Raw genomic sequence first — 12977 nt, 5'->3', positions numbered from 1 at the left:
GCGCGCGCGCGAGAATGTATTGTTTTACAGCGCGAGCAAGAAAAAAATTATCGCTAAGCTGCGGAATGCGGAAATTTTGACATTTTCGCGCTTTCCGCGGAACGCGAGAATGCCAAAGTATCGCAATTTCCGCGAACGGAACGGAATTTTGGCCCAGGCCTAATTCAAATCCATACTGACCCAGATTTGGTTCTGAAAGCGAACTATGGCAGGGCTATAGATAAGCTTGGAAATGACGTGGACCGTTGGATTAGGCTTCCTCTTTCGGTGGTGGGTAGGGTGCTTCCTCGCTTTCTTTTCCTTTTTGTTAACATACCCATGGTTGTGCCACAGCATCTATTTCGTGAGCTGCGTGCCCTGATGAGTAAATTGGCGTTGGCAGGCAAGACGGCCAGGGTCGCTTTAGATACTCTCATGTTGCCTTACACGGCAGGCGGCCTGGGAGCCCCGAATTTAGAACTTTATTACAGAATTGCGCAGGCCTCGCATGCTCATAGCTGGGTGCAGGACTCACAGGAACTACCGCACCTCCGGATAGAGAGGGTGGTAGCTTCCCCCATCCCCTACCCTGCCTTTTAACTCAGGCCCCCTCGAGAAGATGCAGAATACTTGACTCGGTTAATTCCACGGTTCATGCGTGGAACGCCATACTTAATTTATTTTGCATTGCTCAGTTATACTTGCCCCTTTTACAGGTGGAATGGTGCCAATGGTTTGTATTGAGTTCAGAGAGAGGTACTATCGACGCCCTGCAACAGTTGAATATTAACACAATGGGGGACCTATTCAGACATGGTCGGGTGGGTACATGGGACAAGGTGTCTGAGGGAGATGTGGTGCCTACAGCGCTCAAGCAATTCCACTTCTTTTGAACTCGTCATGCACTTCGTTCGCTGCTAGGGGACGATCTCCTGGAGCCTATGGTAATCCCGCCTTTGACCATCCTGCTAAGCTCTAAGGCGCCAAGTAAATTAATCACTCGGCTTTATGCTGCGTCCTTATGCGCTAAGGTTCCTACTCAGACAAAAGCCAGACTGGCCTGGCAGGCTGACATTGGTGTTCCCATTACAGACTAAGTCTGGGGCTACTGCCTGCGAGGCCACGTGCAAGATATCTAATAATGGCCGTCACAGATTGGCGCGCTTCAAATTCCTGAACAGAGTCCATTATTCCCCACAACGTCTGCATAGATATGGCCTGCGTGACTCGGACGCCTGTGAGCGTTGTCATATGTCCGGGGATGGATTCTTTCATGTGGCGTGGCTTTGTCCACAAATAGGGATCTATTGGGCGAATATTTTTATGACACTGAGTAACATTGTTGGACAACCTCTAACTCCTGATCCCCTGGTAGCGCTCTTGGGATGTACGAAACCTCTCTGAAAACGCACTCGTAAATTAGTGGCAATGGGTCTACTGCTTACCAAGCACAGGCTCTCCATGAGGTGGATGCGTGGTCCCATTCCTACTGTGGCCATATATGAAAAAGACATGTTGTTTGGTAATACGCAGTCAGACGTTTATAACGAGATGCGTCCCCCCTGTAACCGACCAAAGAGATTTTGGGGACTATTTTTGCAATACCAACGGTCTAAACAGGACACTGGGGGTACTCAGGAAGAGTGAAGAATGGACTACTACCAGATTCTACATATTAGGACTACTAAATGCCTTCTGTGAATACCAAAAGTAGTAAGTTTAGCATTTTATACCAGTTTAGCAGTAGTAAAGTTGGGAGTCCTAACCTTACTACTACTAAATACCTTCTGTGAATACCAAAAGTAGTAAGTTTAGGATTTTATCTCAGATTAGTTCTGTGAATCGGCCCCAGAATTATTTGTAATACTCACATTTGATATGCTTCAGTGTATACCTCAACAAAGTGATGTGTAGCTATGCCGCCAAATATGTTCAATAATCCATTAGCTGACCCTTTCACAGATATTTATCTTTTGCATAGACTGTGTCAAACACTGCCCCCTTGTGCCAAGCCGGTCCATTAGCTGTACTAATAAATTTATCATTTTACATGAAAGTTCAAAAGTGCTATCTATGTGATTCAGAGTGAACATGAGACTGAACAAACCTGGTTCCTTTCAGTGAAATATTAACATTTCAGTAGGTCCAGTCCTTAAATATTCTTGATTTGTAATTTGCAGGTCCGTTAAGTGCCTGTGGATGCTATGGAAACATTGGAGCAATTGACACCACTGTTGCTTCCTGTCAAACTGCTTCCGGTGATCTGTTAGGCTATTTTGGTCAGTATACCTTCTGAAATAATGATACATGATTCACAAAGCTACCTAATAAAGATGTCAATACTGTGCTAATATGTGAAAAGAAAGAGGTTAGCATGGAATTCACAACTATTGGCCCCTTCGGTGTTGCAGTGGACCTGCCGTAAAATCACACTACCATGCGTGTGTGCCTGGTACAGCGGGGAACCTACGTTTAGGCTTAACTGCTAGGAGTATTTGACACCAGGTGCGGCACAAATCCTGTTTGGCATTCCGTAGATATATGACGCTGTCTTACAGGGCCAGACTGGCTGTAGTGGGCATCAGGCATTTGCCTGGGAGGCTGAAAGGGTGGGGGCTGGTTTTAGAGTGGTGAGGCCAGTTTTGTTACTGGGACCAGTTTTGTAGCAATGCTGCAATATCAGCCCCCAGTTACAAAAGCAGCAGTGCTGGGGGCCGGTTTTGTAAAGTAGCAGTGCTTCCCGCTTGCTCGACCAACTCCTCCACCCCCACCGGGGATGGGGGACGGTCTGACAAAATTGCCAGGGCTGCTTTGGGTTCTCAGTATGGCCCTGCTGTCCTGGTGTCTTCCTATTACCCATCCCAGCAACTTTGGTTGCTGGACTGCATTGCAAGACTTATAAATAAATGTACCCTATAGTGTTAAGTGTTTCAGGATGATTGAAGCATGTCCATGCATCATTTTGTTCATTCTGAAAAAGTATCTTTCATACAGAGTGCTCATTGGAGGGCATATTTACTAGAAAATTATGCAGTGCGGTGCTGCAAGCCATCTTGCTGTGCAGAGCTGCATCATTAGGAAAGTGCAGGGATGCATCGTATTTACAGCAATATGATGCATCCCTGTGTTTTCCTCTGTGCTGGTGCAAAATTGGCTGCCTTGCGCCAATGTTGGCACCCTTGCACCATGGTGCAAGGATGCCTGTGTTGCAGGGATGATTGTTTTTGTGCAGGAAGGGGCACCTTCATACACAAAACAGTAATTTATGGTGTTTTCCTCCTTCCATGATGCACATAGAAAGAGCAAAAATCAAGGAGAAATAAAGGTATTTCTCCTTGTTGAGCCACTTTAACACCTCTCATAGGGAGCTGCTATAATCTGACGCATTCCCAGGTTTATGAGTCCTTCTAAATCTTGGAATGTGGCAGAATCCATGGGTGTTGCATGCAACACTCATGGAACGCCCCTTTCACACAGAGTAATGCAGGAAAGGGGGCCATATTTACAAGGCCATGAAAAGCCGGATAGGGTGGCTTTGCGTGGCCTTGTAAATATGTCTCAGCATTGTGTACCACCAAAGCGTCTAAAAAAGTGATGCTCTAAATATGCCCCCTTGTAAATCTGGGAATGTGTCAGACTCCATGGGCGTAGCGTGGGAATACCAACATCAAAACCCATTGGAATGCCCCTTTTACACAGAGCAATGAGTGAAGTAGGCCATGTTTACCAGACCATGAAAAGCCACGCAGGGTGGCTTTCCATAGCCTTGTAAATATGGCTCAGCATTGTGCGCCACCAGGGCGTCAAAATAAGTGATGCTCCAATGGCGCAGGGGCCTTGTAAGTATGCCCCTGAGTGTCACTTGATAAAGCCAATAAGCTAGATATCAAGTGCACAGCTTCCAATGTGGGTGAAGTCAGGCGTAAATCTACTTTGTTTCTTACTTTAATGCCAAGTGCATCTTAGGGTCAAATGCAACCCTAGCTCTTCTGTAGTCCCCTTCCTTTCACTCCAACTAAATTAGAAGCTGAGTCTAGCTCATCTAGCTCAACAGATGAATAGCTGCTGGACAATATATTAACAGGTTAAGAGGTCTTCTGAAGGTTCTGTGACAATTGTGGCATGGTTCATTGTACAATATAAGACAAAAGGGGTGCGATGGCTGGGATAACAGGAGCACTGTACCATAATATCACAAGTCCAGTGAAGTTTATAAGTCTTTTCTGATTAGTGTCCAAATGTCTTTTGGTGCTCAGGAGGAGGAAGGGCCATCCACTCTTTCTCTACTGGAAAAGTCCAGAAATCAACAATAAAGTTCTCCGAGCACACAGAAATCCAAAATTGAGGTTGCGGTTCCAACAGTTCTTTTATTACCTTGTATCATATACGCCCTTTGCCAAAACGTGTTTCGTCTCTGGCTGTTACAGTCACAGCAGACTTCATCAGGTTTTACATCTAAAACAAATTCATAATGTATTAGGGTGGAGTATCTGGAAAGTTGTAAGACCTGCTACCTGGGTCAAGTGACCACAGAGGTACCCTGGTTGTTTGGAAGATATATGTTGTGTACTCGTTAGTTGGGACGTGAAATTACGTCTGTGTTAGTCACCACGTGTCGCGGTGGAGAATCACCCAAAATCACCTTGTGCTATATTTTGGTTGTTCCTCTACTTATGTGCCGGAGAAGAAACATGTGTTGGTGATCCAGATCAGGGTACGCTAATTCTCCCCACTTCCACGGATAGAGTAAATTCACAGATACACGCACATACACTCATCATACGCTTGGGCCCATTTCACTAACATATACTCAATTACTCTATTAACGCTGAACCTGTGGAGAGAAAACCCTTCTAAACACCCTGCATCTGCACCAAGGTCGATAAGACCTAAATGGAACTGTCTTGAGTCATGATTTAAACAACAATCTAAACATTAATAATCAAAATAGAATACTCAATAATTGACAAGAAATAACCACCAACACTGTATTATAATAATGAAAATTTATCTAAAATTAGTCAAGATAAAATCAATCATAGCAAATCATTTCTCATAATTACCTATTCTAGCTAAACGTCAGAATGGGTCAGGACAAGTCTCTCAGTAAAGTCTCTCGAGACGCCGTCCTCACAGCAACGATCCTCCGCAGGTTTGGGAAGAAGTGGCATAGATGGCAAAACGCAATGACGCAAACCCTCTCTAGTCTAGTATATTTATAATGAACCAAACAAAAGAAAGAAACATTTGATATTAATTCATCCGCTGAACCGCTGAGCAGAGCGAGAAGGAAAGGATGTAGCATCGCTACATTTGGAAAATCTCCGCTCAGAAAAAATCACAAAAATAAAAAGACAGAACAGGAAAAATGTTTCTTTCAAAATTCGCACTTCCTCGGAACCAACATTTTTGATCACATAGTTCATTCATTATGGCTCCTTTGTCCTCCAAGGTTACTCAGAAGCCTTTTGGACACCGGCCCAGTGCTGCTGTCCTCACGGAAAATTTTAACCAGGCGAAGACTGTGGTCAGCTGACTCGTAACCATATTCAGCAAGGCCTTCTCATCACAAATCTCTCACTCGAAGCTAGGCTGCAAACGGCGGCCATGTTTTTCTAGGCCAAAATAGGCCAAAACGCACAATCTTAATTAAAAGAGACAAAAACAACGTTACCACAGCATAATGATTAAACAGTGTTAACCCCACTAATACCCTTATGTGTATGTAATTATCTAGCCTTTGCAACACAGAAAAGCATTAATTCAAAAGCGTTTTGTGCTTTAAAATAAACAGCACCCAGCAACGTTTATTTAATAAAACATGCACATTATTAATCAGCCACATGAACGCTTTCCCACATGTAGTTTTCTCTTGTCATTAGTTCATGTTGATAAGTAAAACACTTACACAAAACAAATAATTAGTAGTTATGAATTAATTATTTTAATTTCGACAAATAGACAACTGAAGCTTCAAAACCCGATAAATTTTCAACAGAAAACTCTGCTCCAGCAATCCCCCCTTTGGTGATTTTATCACCAAATAAACCCCAAAAAAAAAATTTGTAAAATTTAGTCCCAATTTTTAGGAGAAACTGGAAATGTCTTTTCTTTTCACAACACTAGACACCAGACTCCCTTTCATCATCCCTCTTTGTTTCCAAATAAACACTCTCCCTCAATTCTTCTAATTCTATTTCTTGTGGTTCTCTTTTCAACCTTTTATTTCTCTTTTCATTATTTCTTTTAATCAACTCCTTTTTCCCTCCCCTGTTTTTACAACACACACACACTAATCTTAGTATCAATAAAGCAACAATTATACAAGTTAAAGGAAACAATATCTTACCTATAATAGTACTACCTATTTTTGCAATAAAATTCTTAACAGCTATCACCTTATTAGCTAATTTAGTCCAGATACTTTCAGCTTCGAGTGATACTAATTCTTCATGCAAATCAGTAATATTTTTGATATAGACCTTCAGGTCTTTGCTTTCATCTGGAATGTAAGTGCAACAATGTTGAACTTTCAGCATTCCACAAACTCCACCCTCCTTGGCTAATAGAATATCAAGGGCAAGTCGATTTTTGCATAGACATGGCACGTACGGCAATCAATTCCGTATTCACCAAAACAAACCCTCCAGCGGTATTTGTCGATAAGCGATCAACCACTGTTGACAGTTTCCGAATTCCATAAGAATTCAAAGAAATTCCCACTGCTGGAATTAAAGCTCTAAAAATGTCACCCACTATTGCAGACCAAGTTTCTCTCTTAAATCTTGTTAGTAAATTAATATGTTCTACATCTTCTATTCTATCTATATGAAAAATCTTTGGAAAGACCAGGCCCACATAACACGTGCCATACCAATGGTCAGGCAACTTGTAATAAGCCTTGTTCCCACAAACATAATACACTCCTGGGAAAACTGGATCTTCTCCACCTCTGAAACCCCATCCTGTTGCAATGAAGTATGTATCATGACACTCACTAGTCCCAACAAAATATGTATCATATTGGGATTTCCTTCTTGTAATGCACAGCTTACCCTTCTGAGGTGCATCTAGAGCTAAAGTTGGACTAGCCCCATTTCTCAATTCTTTTCCCATCTCAATGTCCCAAATTGTCTCACTCACTTTGTATTTCCCTGCTTTCTCATGCATGCTCATTCTCCTTTCCTCTACCATGTTCAGGAAAGCTTTCTCCTCTTCTTTCAGACTGCAAGTTAAATTATTCTTAAAAATGTAATCTAATGTTAATTCTTCTTTCTCAATAAAAATCTCACCAAAAATGTTAGCTTCTTTAGCTGGATTCAGCTTTTTGTTCATTGGCAAGTGCTCAAAAATACTATCCTTGTTAGACATCTCATAATTTATTTTCCCTAACAAATAAAAAACACTACTTAATACACTACATGAAATTCCATACGTAGCTGGTAAATGGTGATAAGTAACACCCTCTGAAACGGATGCAGGTAACTGCATACAAACATAGCAATCCCTCACTTCCATTGTTTTCACATATTCGTATAACAATTTTGAAAAAACATTACTAGAAAAATCATTAATTGACCTATCTTTATGTATGTAAGTATTACTAATTCTAGTTTGAACTACTTTTTGTGAACTCTTCTCTGCATTTGTCACATTCTCTGTATGCATCTCAAATGTACCTATTGTAACTCTAAAAGTAACTAATAAAGCTAAAACACCCCATAGTAGCATTAAACATGCAGTACAACAGCAGCACATTCTACACCATCTTTTCAAGAAGGCACATCTACTTTGGTTATTCTCTATGTTAGCCATTTTACTACTTTGACCTTGTCTTTTAACTTAGCCTCTACTACTCCACTACTGAAATTTCTTGAACTTTGGACTTCTCAACGATTAATTTTCAGACTCTTTTCTCTTCACTTTCTCCAAGTGTTTCTTTCTGTTCACTTAATCCAAGTGAATCCTTCTTCTGTTTATTCAGTTTAGATACTTGTCATTCTTCACTTCAACTTCTTCGACATCAAATTGTATTAGATCTCCAACATCAAAATCCTCAGTATCTGACTTTTCTCCAATGTCAGTCAAGATTACTTTCAGGATTTCACCTGTTTCTTCCTCAACCACTTCTCGTACGGCCTCCTCTGGATTTCCTTGACTTTCTGCCTCTTCACCTTCAGACAGTGCCACGTACATCCATTCCGGCGACCTATACTTCTGGTTAGGTTTTCTTATTCTTTTGATTTCCTCTGGTTCTTTTGATTCTTCTCCTTTCGTTGAATTCTGACTCGACACTTCATTCACTTGTTCAGCTTTCGAAGTATTTGCTCTTATCAATCTGTATCTCAGCCTTTTTATTCTGCTGTTAGGCCAAAGATCTCCTCTTATAACCTTTTTCGGCCTTATTTCTTTATTATTTCTTTCTCCAATCCAAGTTCTCTTTCTCAGAATTCGACCCTCTGTTTTCTCATTCTCGCTTTCATCCGATTCTGTTTCAAATGCCTTTTGTTTTTGTTTTCTAGCAGCTTTCTTTCGCTCCACAGTCTTTTTCACCACTGTTTGAGACTTCCCTATTTCTGTCCCTCCTCGGGTCTCCGACACGCAATCTTCTTGCTGTCTACTTGTCCCTTCACCTAGCTTATCAGGAATGTTCCCTACACCTCCTCGGGGGTCTTCCGCAATCTGTCCCTCTCTATCTTCTTCTGACCCTACTTCTTCAGGAATAGTCTCAAGTGGTTCTTCAATCTCAATCTCCTCTTCTAATTCAGGAGTGCACGTCCCATTAGAATTTTGTGTGGACTTAAACCAGTAGTTCTATCTGGAGTAGATCTAATAGTCATTAGCACTAGAGGCAAGACATCCGGCCATTTCATGCCAGTTGCTAAACACATCTTACCAATCCTGTTCTTGATTGTGCCGTTCATCTGCTCAACAACGCCAGAAGCCTCTGGCCTGTATGCACAATGTAGCTTCTACTGTATGCTTAATGCTTCACAAATCAGACTCATGAGTTCATTATAGAAGTGTCCACCTCTATCAGACTCAATCGTCACTGGAAACCCGTACCTAGGAATCAGTTCTCTTAACAGTAACTTTGCCACTGTTATTCCATCATTTCTCCTAGTCGGATAGGCCTCCACCCATCTTGAAAACAAGCAGACTACCACTAGAACATACCTTAATCTGTTCACTTGGGGCATTTCATTAAAATCAATCTGCATTCTTGTGAAAGGACCACCTTCTCTGCCTATCGTTCCCAGACTCACCACTGTCTTTTTCCCAGTGTTAAATTGCTGGCAAATCAAACATCTCTGACAGATGCTCTCTGCAATTGTCCTGAACTTTGCATTGTACCAGGTTTGTTTAAAAGACCTGATCATCGCATCCCTTCCCAAATGTCCCTGGCCATGATACATCCTTGCCATTGTCGACAGCATAGAGTTAGGCATGACTGGTCTGCCATCTCTATAGACCCAAACATGGTCTGTTTCTCTTGGGGCACAACCTGCCTTGATCCAATCTTTCTTCTCTTCCCTTCCTGCCTCATCCTGCAACTGTTTCACTTCATCCCACGTTTCTAGGACATTAGTAAACATCACAGAGCAAAAAGACATTTCCCCTTCTCGTTCCCGATTATAGATTAGTTGTGTTTCGCACAATACTGAGCAATATCATTGGCATATCTATTGCCAACTGTCACAAAATCATCTCCTTGTCCATGAGCAGCACATTTTACAACTGCTAATTCGTTAGGCAGCTGTATCGCCTCAAGTAATTTTCCAATCACTTCAGCATTCTTTATTGGAGTCCCACTCGACGTCAAGAAACCTCTCTGTAGCCAAAGCTGGCCAAAATCATGCACAACTCCAAATCCATACTGACTATCAGTCATCACAGTCACTCTCAAATCTTTCCCAATTTCACAAGCTTTCGTCAATGCCACCAATTCAGCAACTTGTGCAGATTTCACTCCTTTCAATGATGATGCTTCCATTACCTCTGAAACCTTGCACACTGCATATGCTGCACACAGCACACCCTCATCATTCCTCAAGCATGATCCATCCACAAACAACACATGATCACTCTCAAGCAAGGGAAGATCCCTTATGTCTGGTCTCGGTTTTGTACAGTAATCCAATACATCCAAACAATCGTGATCATCTTCCATCTTCACACCCACATTTTCAATATCCGGCAAGAGTGTCGCTGGATTCACATTCACACATCTCTCAAGAGTCACATTTGATGCTCCCAGAATCACCTTTTCATATTTAGTCAGCCGACTATGTGACATGTACTGGGTTCTGCTTCTTGTCAAAAGAATTGCCACATTATGAGGTACGAATACCCTTACAGGATATCCCATTATGATTCCCTCACTCTGTTCTAGGCTTCTGCATGTTGCAGCCACAGATTTCAGACAACCTGGTAAACCCACAGCTACAGGGTCAAGTGTCGATGAGAAGTACGCAATAGGCCTTCTCAGTAATCCATGCTTCTGGATTAACACTGAAAGTGCACATCCATTTCTCTCACTGCAGTACAATTCAAACTCCTTTTCATAGTCAGGCATACCCAAAGCAGGGGCCTCACACATTCTGTTTTTCAGCTCCTCAAATGCTGCCATCTGTTCTCCATCTAGTTCCAATGGATCTGTCATCTCACTTTTTGTCAGCTTAATCAGTGGCTTTGCTATCAGGGAGAAATTAATTATCCACTGACGACAATAACCCACCATACCCAGGAACATTCTCACTTCCCTCTGGGTCTTTGGGGCTTTCATTTCTCTGATGATTCTGATCCTGTCATCAGTCACTTTTCTCAGACCCTTTTCAATATTGTGTCCAAGATAATGCACCTCTTTCTTGCAAAATTGCAATTTGGCTGGAGATACCTTTAACCCTCCATCTGCCAGATGATTCAGTAAAGCTATGATATCTACTTCACAAGCTTCACGTGTTTTTGATGCCACAAGCAAATCATCAATATACTGCACTAGTACTGAGTTTTCAGGCATAATCAAACTCTCCAATGACTTTTTCAATAGCTGATTGAAAATCGAAGGACTCTCTGTATACCCCTGTGGGATTCTACACCATGCTAAAATACGCTGGCCAAACCTAAATGCAAAAATCGGCTGGCTGTCATAATGTAATGGAATTGAAAAGAAAGCATGACACAAATCAATCACTGTGTACCACTCAGCATCATGTGGAATCTGATACAGAATCACTGACGGATTTGGCACAATGGGACAACATGCCACCACAATTTGGTTAACCTTTCTCAAATCCTGTACAATCCTGAACTTTCCATTAGGCTTCTTTAGCCCCATTATCGGCGAATTACATGGACTACTCAGTAGTTCTCTCAGAACTCCCTGCTGAATCATTTTCTCAATTATAGGAGTTATTCCTTCAATTATTTCTGGTGTCATCTTGTACTGCGGAATGTTAGGATAAGTAATTCCCTCTTTCACTGCAATTTTCACTGGATCTACATTATTCATCAATCCCACATCCTCCCCAGTAAAATCCCAAACTGTCCTTTTCACTGTGTCTCTCAGCTCTCTAGGTAAATCTTCCGGATCAAACACAGCATATGCACCAATTAACTCACTCTCTCTATTTTCTAGAGTCATTCGGTACAAAACATCCTCATCCGGTGTTTCAAAAGCTATTCCATCCGGTGTACAAAAAATTGTACAATTCATCTTGCAAAGCAGATCCCTACCTAACAAGTTCACTGGACTAGTATTACAGACAATAAATCTGTGCATGTCTGAAAATGTCCCTATCTGTACTCTTTTTTGTGTATTTGCTACATCAACTACTTGGATTGCTTCATCCGAGAGAGGAAGATTTCTAATATCTGCTGACCTGACAGTTGATCTTGTTGCACCTGTGTCTACTAAAAAAGTAACACTTTCTTCATTTATTTTCCCATTCACAAATGGTCCTGCCTGGTCTATTTCTAGAGTTGCACCAAGTATGCACTCTTCCTCCTCTCTTCGGCACCGTCAATAATCACCCTCAGACTCACTCTCTTCATTCTTTAACAAGTACTGTTGTACCTGGTTAGAACGCCTTGGTTTGTTTACCTGCTCATCATTGTAGAATCCTGAATCCTGATTATACTTTTGTGACCCTCTATTCTGCGGCAAGGGTGGTTTCGGCTCTTGACTCTGCTGTCTCACAACTTTCTGTTGTTGCTGTTGATTATTCCCTTCGTTCTGCACCTGTTGATTTAAGGATTTACCCTCATTATTCACTAATGGTGGATTGGTACACTCAGATCTCCAATGTCCCAGTTGGCCACAGTTGTGACACGGGAACTTTTTCTTTGCTTCCTCCAGATTTCTCTTTCCTTTCCCTACATACCTAGTCTATTCCCTGCATTGTTTCCTGCATTATTCGCCTGTTCCACCAACTGTGCTTCTTGTCTTTCCGCAACTTTCACCTGTGCCCACATTGCTTTCTCTTTCAGCTTTCTCTGTTTTGCCTCAATTTCATCACTGAAGTATTTTGCATGTCTCAGAATCTCATATATTTTCTTACCCTGCCAATCCACTGTATGCTCACGAATTCTCTCACCAATCTCAGGTCTCAGGCCATATACAAATCTGTATACAAAATGACTCAAATCTTTGTCACCCAGGTGTTCATCTCCACTGAATTGTTTAAAAGCCAGTATCAGCCTCTCGTAAAAAGCATGAACTGATTCTTTTGCTTCCTGATGTGTTCGATCTATCTTAACCCAGTCTGTTTCTTTTGGAGGTACTTTACTTTTCAGGTATACCATCACCTGATCCTACTTTCTCATTACCTCTGGATCTGGTGCTCCTGTTCTCTGATCTCTTGGATATTCCTCAGTAGGCCAACTCACAACTATTTTACACTCAGTCCACAAGTCTGCTGGAACAATTATATCAAACAGACTATTCAGGTCAACCCACAGCACTTTTGACAATTTCACAAACCTATCTACCTGCCTAT

At 41.8% G+C, this 12977-nt stretch overlaps 1 pseudogene; it reads left to right on the top strand.

Moving 5' to 3' along the window:
* The first annotated feature begins 1407 nt into the window (after nucleotides 1–1407).
* Nucleotides 1408–12977, top strand: part of LOC146805522 (lysozyme g-like) — a 304138-nt pseudogene continuing 292568 nt past the window's right edge.

The sequence above is a fragment of the Triturus cristatus genome, chromosome 8 (genome assembly GCF_964204655.1).
Source record: "Triturus cristatus chromosome 8, aTriCri1.1, whole genome shotgun sequence".
Classification (NCBI taxonomy): Eukaryota; Metazoa; Chordata; class Amphibia; order Caudata; family Salamandridae; genus Triturus; species Triturus cristatus.
This window is presented reverse-complemented; position numbering and strand designations above follow the sequence as displayed.